Source organism: Halichoeres trimaculatus, unplaced genomic scaffold, assembly GCF_033239565.1.
Source record: "Halichoeres trimaculatus isolate MK-OKI-2021-1 unplaced genomic scaffold, fHalTri1.1 fHalTri1_scaffold_14, whole genome shotgun sequence".
Classification (NCBI taxonomy): Eukaryota; Metazoa; Chordata; class Actinopteri; order Labriformes; family Labridae; genus Halichoeres; species Halichoeres trimaculatus.
The window spans coordinates 25,233,635-25,243,855 of record NW_027437192.1 but is presented as its reverse complement, the minus strand read 5'-3'; positions in this window follow the sequence as shown (position 1 = coordinate 25,243,855).

Here is a 10,221-nt window from a genome sequence, read left to right as displayed (position 1 = left end):
GAAAAGCATCACACTACACAGTGGATGCCCTCTCCTCTACTTTATGTTTCATCATCGCTCGCCGATGTCTCAGAGGTTCATTCACACTGTTCTGCGTGTAAGAACATACAGTACATTATTGATCAGGCTCTTTATCTCTGCACACCGTCTGCGGGGAGTTCACTGCTCACCAAACTCCCAGAAATAACCCTCAACCTGTCAGTGAGAGGGCGAACTTCAGCTGGAAGACTAAGACACAATCAAAAAGTTGGAACTTACTCAGTCTCACTTTTGGAGCAATAATGCAAACAAGGCTAAGTCTTGATTAATATCGCTGTTTTCCTTTTGATGGGATTATAATTAACAAAACACGTCATGATGTTGAGGAGAACATGTTTTCGGTGACTGAGACAACAAACTACAAATAAAATTGTTGATTGAGGACAAACAGTTGAAGGGAGGGAAATTTTCCCAGCTGGAATCATTTAACCAGGTCCCTGTATGGCCAAGAAGACACTCCCTGCTGTTTTTTTTCTTTCTTATTACAACTCTTTGTAACAAAAAAAAAAAAAGAGTAGAAGTGGAAAAATTTAGAGTTAATCAAATAATTTATGCCTGATGCAATTCATCATAGGATTTTTGATAAATAGATCGTTTATCTTTTTATTCACACTGTGAGGTTATAAACTGAGCAAAAAACACTGGTTCAAGTTCAAATACATGACTTCACAAAGTCCAGGCTTGGACAGAATGTCGCACTCAGCCCCTTCAGTTATGTTGAGAATTTGCAGAAGAAGTGGGATGATAAAATGTTATGTAAGTATGGACCTTAAAGGGGCTGTGAGGAGTTTTAAAGTGATCTTTAAAAAGTCTCTCTTCTAGATACATGCTTGATCTTGATCCACACTTTAAAACTAGATTAACGGCACTATTGCTGGTTACAGGCTATTTTGAATTGCTACTTCTTAGCTTCCAGGTTGGGCTGACCAGGACTGACGACATGTGTAGGTCTACATGACAACACCACACCGGCTGACAAAGTTTAGTAGTGAGAAGAGATAAAACACAGAGATCTGTGTTTTTCTCTGCCAAAAATGATTTCTATTAGGTTATGGTGGACACTGTCAGACAGAAAAAGGACAGAAGAGCAGAAGAAAGTTAAACAGGAGAGTGATACAGCCTGAGCTAAAGGCTAACACAGGAGCTAAACTGTTTGTGCTAATGTCCATTCCAACCCATAGACTGTATATAAAGTGGACAGAGTGGCTGCATCATTTACCTTTGTACGTTTTAAATACAAAATACCCCCGTCACAGGCGGGTCTAAGCAGTAGAGACTGTGAGGGATTCTGGGAGAATCTGAGTGGAGCTGGGTGACAAAAATAATATTTTTTTTTTGTTTTGAGAGTCTAATCACTTTTTGACTATATCTCTCGACACATTTTACAATCCCCGGAAAAAATACACAAGAACGGCAGCTGTCAATCATCGTTAAAAGTGACATAATGTCTCGTTTTTAATCTCTTATAACTACTGAAAACAAAACTTTTCAGAAAAAAGGGGACCTGGATACAAGGCAGCCAAATGATATCTTCAAATCACCACAACAACTGGACATGAGAAACATTTCTACGAGGTGTACTAATTGTTTAAAGTTAGATGTCAGCTCATTTGGAATGACTGGAGAGACAGATTTTTTTTTTTACCTATACTGCAGCCAGCCACCAGGGGGAGCAGTTTTTGTGGTGACCTCACTTCGAGCTGTGCAAGATGACGTCCTTTTTTTTTTTTTTTACAGTCTTTGTTCCAACCCACAGTCATCAGTTATTCTGCAGTGGTCTGTTCAAACTTGAGTCTATCAATAAAATGAAGAGTGAGGTTACGTTAGCTCTGATTGGTAGATGACTGGCAGGACATGACCAGGATTCACTAACGTTACACATTACGGACATGTATTTCAGCACCAGGCTGCCAACTTTGCAAAATATAAACAGCTACTAAACTACAAACAAACTGACAGTGTTTACTTGTTGTCACTCTAGCCTACAGATACAGAGCACTGGGCTGACTATGTTGCCATATAGTCAAATTGATTTCATGTGTCAAACCCTAGCACTACATAACTGTACTGATAAATACCTTACCTCAGCGCGTTGTGTTCAGTAAAAAGTTGTCTTGAACAAAGACAATTTGTTTTGATCTGATCTCCGTTTAATTCCAAAACAAACACACACCTCACTAAAAGTAATTTATGACAGTATGCGTGAGACTCCAGGCCAGAAGGTGGCGAGGGAGTGCAATTAAAACAGATCCTTCTCATACTGGTTTCACAGTATGAGCACTCACTTTGGTATCTGCAGATAAAATTAAACACCAGAAACAAAAAGAGTAGGGATGCATCGATGTGAAAATTTTGGCCGATCCTGATATCTGGTATTAATTTTGCTAACACGGCAGATAACTGCTATTTACCGATATCAAAAAAAAAAAAAAAAAAAAAAAACTGAGATAATGTGTCGAGGTAGTTCAGAGAGAAAGAGTGGTGTGATTTTGAGAAAAGATGGCCATGAATAGAATCAAAGGATGTAGTACTCTGGATAAACGCGATCAAAAAAGTACATTTTGCCCATTTTTGGGTCAAAAACAGGAAGAGAGACACCAAGAAGTAAGTTTACTCTTCTTAGGTATTTTTTGGTGTTGACGTAGTCATAGAAAACAATATTATTTGGGTCTTGAAAGATCGTAAAAGATCCTCTGAAAATGGCCAGCAGCACATCGAAAATGGCCAGCAGCACATCGATGTGTGTTAAAAAAAATGACCAACAATGGCCGATACTGATATTGTTACCGATAAATCATGCATCCCTAAAAAAAATGTCAGCGAATAACTGTTAATGTCGACGGCATTATGAGAATTACACAGCTGATTTGACTGTGTCCATGTTTCATTCTGTCCACATCGACTTCCACTTCTTACTTCTCTTTCTTATGAATCACAATGACTGAAATTTTTAACAAGTCTTGTAACAGTACAAAGAAACTAAACAAATGTGGTCTTATCTGGTTTAAAAGGCAACTAAGTGGCTACTCTCCAAAGTAAGACTTTGACATTTGAGCGATACACTGACTTTCTTTCATTAAGAGAAAAAATTCATTTCACATTAAGTCATAAGAACAGAATCATCCTTTTCAGCACTTCAGCAACTTTTTTTTTTAATCAAAACCTCAAATGTTCCTCTGGTAATTCTCAGCTTTACAAAAGGAGTTGTTTGTTTTCTAAATTCATCTATCAGGTTATTAGCTCATAGATAAAGTATGATAAGCAAGAGGAAAACTTTTCTGTTTTTCTTCAGTCACATAAAAAAAAAACACTCCCCTCTTCGCTACTTGGCAAAACTGTATTTAAGGAAGGTTTTGTGCTTCTTTAGTGAGACGCTGAATGAATCGTACAGGATAGGCGACCATTAACTTTGGCATGTTTGATTGTAAAAAAGCAGATTGATGTAATTAGAGATGAGATGGGGAGTTAGGAGGTCTTCCCTGTGGGCGCTCAAACTGACTAAACCATTGACGTCGTCAGTCACGTGGGCTGAGTTAGGTGCGGCGGACACAAGTTACAGTAAAATCATGGCTAATTATAGTAATTACCATACCTGACTGAACAAGCTGGGTTTACACTCTCTGTGTGTGTGCATGTGTGTGTGTGTGTGTGTGTCTGTTTCACAGTGTCTCTTCCTGTTGTATAACCCAGCAAACTGCTCTGCATTCTTTAATGTTTGTTGGTGAGAATGTTTTGTCTCTACATGTCAACAGTGACCTTTTTTCCTTCTCACACCTCTCCTTTTCTCGCTGCCTCCCCTCAGAGGAGCATGAAAATCCCTGGAGCTTCTCTGATATCTGCATCATCTCACCAAGATGCCGTCTGCAGACATGCAGCTCTGTTGACAGTAAAAACAAAGCTTTTGTCATACATCTCTCCCAGCGTGAGGCTTTTCTTATTAAAATTCCAATACCTTGATCTTTCCTTCTTTTCCCACCTAATGAAAACACCTCACTGTGCAGAGGAATCTCCTATCACAGTCTCCTGCAGAGGGATGGCTCTCAAGTTTTCTCAGAGCTGCAGTGTTTAATGTATACAACCTGGAGCCCAAACTGTGAGAAGATCATGTCTCATGATGTGATTCTGAGCCAACCAAACTGCAGCTCTGCATTATGTCAAATCTCTCCTGATTCCCAATGAGTCTAAAGATGTGATAGTAGTCAGACAGTCAGTGTAAACACAGTGACATCACCTGTCTGGGTTTCATGTCTTAACAGCAAAAAGGTCAGTCCACCTCGACAGAGTTCAGCGCTCTGTCACTGCAGACGCTCTGACATGTAACATGGACTTTGAAACTGTCGCCTCAGTTTCCGTGTTACACTTACGTGTTTGTTAGAGTTTATTTAAGTTTGTGTGATGTTTGTTTTCAGAGGTCAGTCATCCGATTATGTCAGAGGCAAATACTGGTGACATTTCTTACACTTCAAATCAAAAAAAGTGATTTCAAGTGGGAATTTGTTGCATCTTTTTATTCAGTGTGATGCCAGTGTTTGACACTAACACTTACATGGATGAGTCGTAAACAGATGATTAGTAGCATTTTAACACCTCCTCAAAGGGGTGTAAATCTCTTTGATTGAATATAAAGCAAATGACACTCAGCTCAGGCAGCTCATTGCATTCTGGGAATGGCTACTCCAGAGAGGGATTAGGATTCCTGTGTTTGAGGTTTTTGCAATAAAAAATATTCTTTATAGTCGTAAATGTTCTTTCTGTTTATTTGTCATTGTGCAAAAACTTTGTCATAGCGAACAAAAAATAATCATTTAACCCTTTCAGCTCTGGCCTCTTTTTGGGGTTTCTGTTAGAAAAATGGCACACCCAAATTAAAAAGACTACATCTCTGCATCTACAAGGTCTATTTGAATTATTCTGGAGTCATATTATAGGGAACCCTCGTGAAATTTATTCACAGGTGTCAGTATTGGGATCTATATCACTGGCCCTGTGTTAGCTCAATATAACTCAAATAGAAAGTTTGGTTGGAGTATGACTTGATGGAGCTTGTGGCAAAGTTTCCCTTATTTAAGCTGATGTGCAATATGACCATATATCTGTATTTTATTTTTTAAAGGTCCCACATAATGCTCCTTTTCTGCAGGTTAATAAGGATCATTGATGTCTTCATGAAATGGTAGTAACATGTTTTAGTCCAAAAAGCCAATAAATCAAGCACAGCAGCATTGTTTCCAGGCTCTCATAGCCCCTCTATTCAGAACGCTCTGATTTAGTGGGCGTGACCTTCATATGTAAATGAGCCACCGCTGATACCGCCCCGCTCTTCAGCATCACTGAGAGTGGCGCCACAAGCTCTGAGTGCACAAAGTTTAGAAAACAGCGAAGCTCGTTTATCGCAACATTACAGGCTAAAACAACAGGCTAACTGTAGCTCAAGTTAGCATCCTGAAGCTAACACAAAGACAGGGGGGACACTGAGGAAAAGCTCTTACATCTGCTCCACAGCACACAGCATTTAAAATACTCACATTTCCAGGGTCTGAGGTTTGTTGGTGGATGGTTGGTAATGTGTAATCTGGATTCAGGACCAGTCTATTGGCTAGCCCTCCATTGCAGCAGTCGGCTATGAAGTGACTAGCACACATGCACAGTTTGGCACATTTCCTTGATAAATTAACTCTAGCCACTTAGTCTTGTCTACTTTCGGGATGGGAAAGAGACATTTCTCCCCAGCAGCGGGGAGGGGGTTCGGGGGTATCTGCTCCAGTGGAGAAATCAGGTCAGACTTGCTCCTGATTGGTCAAAAAAGGGAATCACTGACGTGGGCAAATCCCCAAAATCCAAACGGCTTGTTTTAGGTCAGGATTTTACATTCACAAGAACTACTAAGTACAGGTTTTGTCATTAAATATTACATTTTGTGGGCTGGGAGGAAAGCCAGAGACCCACAAATTTCACTAAAGACTTAATTAAAAAAAAGTGATTTTTGCATAATATGGGACCTTTAAGTTATATTTTGGCCTTTCCTGCCTTTCCTATGCAGTAGGAGAAGACAATAGATAGAGTACAAAAGGGGAAGAGAATTGGAGTGACGTGCAGGAAACAGGCCGCAGGCTGGAATCAGACCCAGGCCAACTGCTCAAGGACAAGCCTCTGGGTGCACAACCTAGACCACTGGGCCATTTCCACCCTCAAAATGACTATTATATATATAAGTGATAAGTGCTTCTTTTTATTTCTCTGGTTGTGGCGCGACCCTCAAATCCCCAATTAGGGGGCCTTGGGATTTAAAGGGTTAAACGGAGAAAGGATGTCCAGGTATTTAGCTCAACATTTGTTTGATTCAAGATGAACAGGTTAGACTAAATTACTGATGCTTTCAGTGACTCAGTTATCCTTTCTATTCTACAATAGTCATTCCAATTATTATACATATTATTAGAAGCTGCAAAACCTGAAACCTGTGGCACAAGACTTTCAATTTAAATACATTTCATTTTATTGAAGGCCCTTGTAATGGAGTCATATTTGACAAAGAGTGTTGTATACGTTGAGTTAAGTAATGAAGTTGTATATTCTGTTCAGTGGCACTAAATGAATCTTTTTAAAGTCAAACTGCATCCACATCACAGATGAAATAATGCACAGAGAATAATCTGTCTTCACCCATTTCATCAGCATCCTTCTATGTAGGTAAATCACAAACCTCTTCCTTCAGCACTTGGCAGGACAGACAACATTCTCCTGTGGATTTAGGATGCTGCTTTATTTTTGAGCCCCTCCATGACCTTCTAAAGCGCTGAAGATGAATGCGCAGTCATGCTGAAAGTACCCACACAGATGAGATTAAACGGTCTCAGTCAGATATAAAGTTATGAAACTGAATGTGTCAGCTGGTCTTAAATTTGTCAGTGTAGGATTAACCAGGTATCTGAGCCCCTTGGATTGGCACAGTGGCAAAAGGAGTAAAGTTATTCATATGATTTCCTGAAGCTTATCCATAGGTGCATGACTTGATCTGCACAAAGAATAACTTGAACTGGTCTTTAGAGCTACCCAATGCCTTTCATTTAATAACAGATGTTCCCTTTTTCATTTTTTGAGTTACAGGGGAAGCTAGCTGGCAGGTCTACGCTTCTGTCTGCATTGTTGCATTTACCCCTGATGACCCCACTGTAACTGAAAGCCTTACATTGTATAAACATAAAAAAGTTTGAGCATGAAGGTGCAGGTAAATGAAGGAATGAGCTTTCAAACGAGTGTAAACAGGTTAAGTTGGCAACTGTAAAAAAGGTTTCATCCATTTTATTGGTAGGATCTCATTATGCCCCGCAGGATGAACTGCAATCACAGCCACAAAGACTTGTTAAGCCAGAGCTACCATGCCATGCTAGGCCAGATACAGAGGAATAATCAGTGATCAGACATTTCAAATCTGTGCTTAAATGTACTTTGTGACTTTTTCTTTGTTCTTAAACTTAGTCGACACACGGTGATCCAGGCAGAGAACAACTTCTTCCAGCTAAACCAGTGACTTCTCTGAATCCCACTTCCTGAGAAAATACCTTTGAAACTCCTGGACACAAAGCACATGACAACTCCCCCTCCTGACTTTCCATCCCACCTGCAGCTATGTATACCCGGCTGCTCGGCTGAAATGACGCACACAAAGCTCGACCTATTGGACTCTGGCTGCATTCACTGCATTGCATTGCTCCCCCTGTCTTCCACTCTCCCTGTGTTTGGCAACAAATACACGCAGTCATAAGGCTCCCAGACGCACTGAAGCACAGTTGGCACCCACACATTAAATAGATACACTTTCACATAGTAGAGTCGTCACATGCGCTAATGTGATTTCTATCAACAGGGCAGTGTGAGTTTAACAACAGTGGTGTCCCTTGAAAAGGACACACACAGATACATATACACACACATGCCAAACATGCCCTTTATTTGTTGTGCCCATGCCAGGATCCAGCTTTTCCAGTGCCACCAGGTACGTCCTGAGTTGCACCCATTTTTTAACAGTCACAACCTCTCAGGCCAGTTTCTACACATTTATTGTACAACATAAAAACTCTGCTCCAAGTTACACAGGTTCTCAGCAGCTTCTCTGGGGATGCATGTAATTTCTAATCCTTTTTCTGTAGCCCATTTTCCTCTGTAGAAATAAATGGGACAGGTAAAGTGATCCATGGGAAAGTATCTTCTTAGATAAGGGTTACATCTCCAGAGATGACAACTGCAGTGTGAAGTCTTTATCTTGTAGCAGTGAACTCTGAGAAGTCTTGTCACTTGAACTGAAATCTCTCAAATCTGGTGATGGAGTGAAAATCATAGGCAATGAGATGATACTGCAATAGCTCAACATTTGCTCAAGTTTATAGAAGTTATCAATTCCCCGAAATTAACTTAAAGCTAACTTTAGCCATCATAAGCTAATGATACCAGCTAAAAATGACTTCCTGCCCAAGGCCTCCGGGTCCATGAGCCTGTTTTATTGTTTATTGTATGACTATTTTTAAGGATGACATATCTGTATCCTGCCATTGATAAGAGGAGAAGCATGAAAATTAATTAAGAGATTTAAGATAAAAGTAAATGACAGGGTAACCCAACACGAGAGACTTCCTGACAATTACAACAACATCTATTTAAAGTTAGCTCACATTAGATAACCAATACTGTAAGCTCATACTGTTAAAACCAACTTGACACAAGCTGCAGCTGCCTGAGCAAATACTGGCTTAAAGTCAAATAACTTTTAAAAGTGGCATAGTTTCACCCCACTTGCTGATTTGTGAATTCTGGTTTAAAGGTACAGTGTTAAGAAATGGGGATATTTGGCAATATCTCGTTGTCGGGTGCAAGACTCAAAAACTCAATTGCACACTCCTTTCAGTTGGTGAAGCAACGTTGAGCTTCTTGGAAGACAAGAAGCTTCTGTGTTGCGTGGTAAGAATGGTCCTCCATATTTCAAGTTCGTTACACTTAAGTCTTCTCTGAAGTTGATTTTTTGCAAACCCTAACAAGTCTCATTATCTCTATTGTCCTACAAGTACACTGTATGCAGCCACTTACTAAATACATGTATGCATATGGCTGTTGATTGTTTGTGCTACTGCAGAAACATGGTGGTGCAAGACAGCAGCCTTTATTGAAATGACCTGTTCCTACATTTACATAAAAAGTTTATTCAGGTGATTTTACATTATTTTTTACACAAATAAAATTATTATATTTAAGTTTTTAATGCTAGTAATACCACACGCTGCTATTTAACCACAGAGACACCTAAAGCTGTACAGATGCTGTTAAGTCAACCTGCTTTCTTGGTGGAGCCAGCTGCATGGAAACAATAACATATAGTAAGCATAATTGCGATCAGTGTGTAATTGATTGAAAGTGTGTTTTATTGCTGATAAAATCAACTTTTTAGTTGCAGGACTACAAAATATGTCTTCTTCAACTTTTGGAAAAAAAAAGGTCTGACTTTCAGTTTGCTCTCATGAGTTAAACAATAATACATATTATGGTTGTTACTCACCTGTGGCTAACAGTTTTTCAATGTCACTGTTAAAATGTCTAAACACACTGAAACGTACTGACCAATGGGATAGTTCTTAGATGATGCAACATAAGACTGATTTTTTTTTTAAAGGAACTTTTGAAAACCAGTTTGTTGGAAAGCAAACTGTGAGTATGATAGAAATCTGATAAGGACAAATTAATCTGAAATTGTTTTATAGTGCTTTGGATATCAGAAAAAGGTTGAGCTAAGCAGAACACATTGATCTCTTTGTACGTCACTGTGTTTCTGTTACCTGAATTTAACCAATACAACTTCAGCCAGGCCGTAACATTTTATCTTATCTCCAGCATGTTGACACACATTGATTTGTCTGTACCATTTTACTTTCACACCACGTGTGCATTTGCTCTGAACTTTACTGTACAGTTGGCAAGGTTAGGGTTCATCCATCAGAAGTTTGGTGATGCTGTGGGGAGAGTCCCTCTGATAGGGGTGTGTTTGTGTGTCAGTATGTGTGTGTATGTGTGTGTGTGTGTGTGTGTTAAGGGTGTGTAAACAAATAAGAGAATAATTCAGAGATAAGCCATGATTGTAAATCTTTATTTGAGCTTAGGGAGGTGGCAGGTGTGTGCGGCCCTTACCTGCGGTGA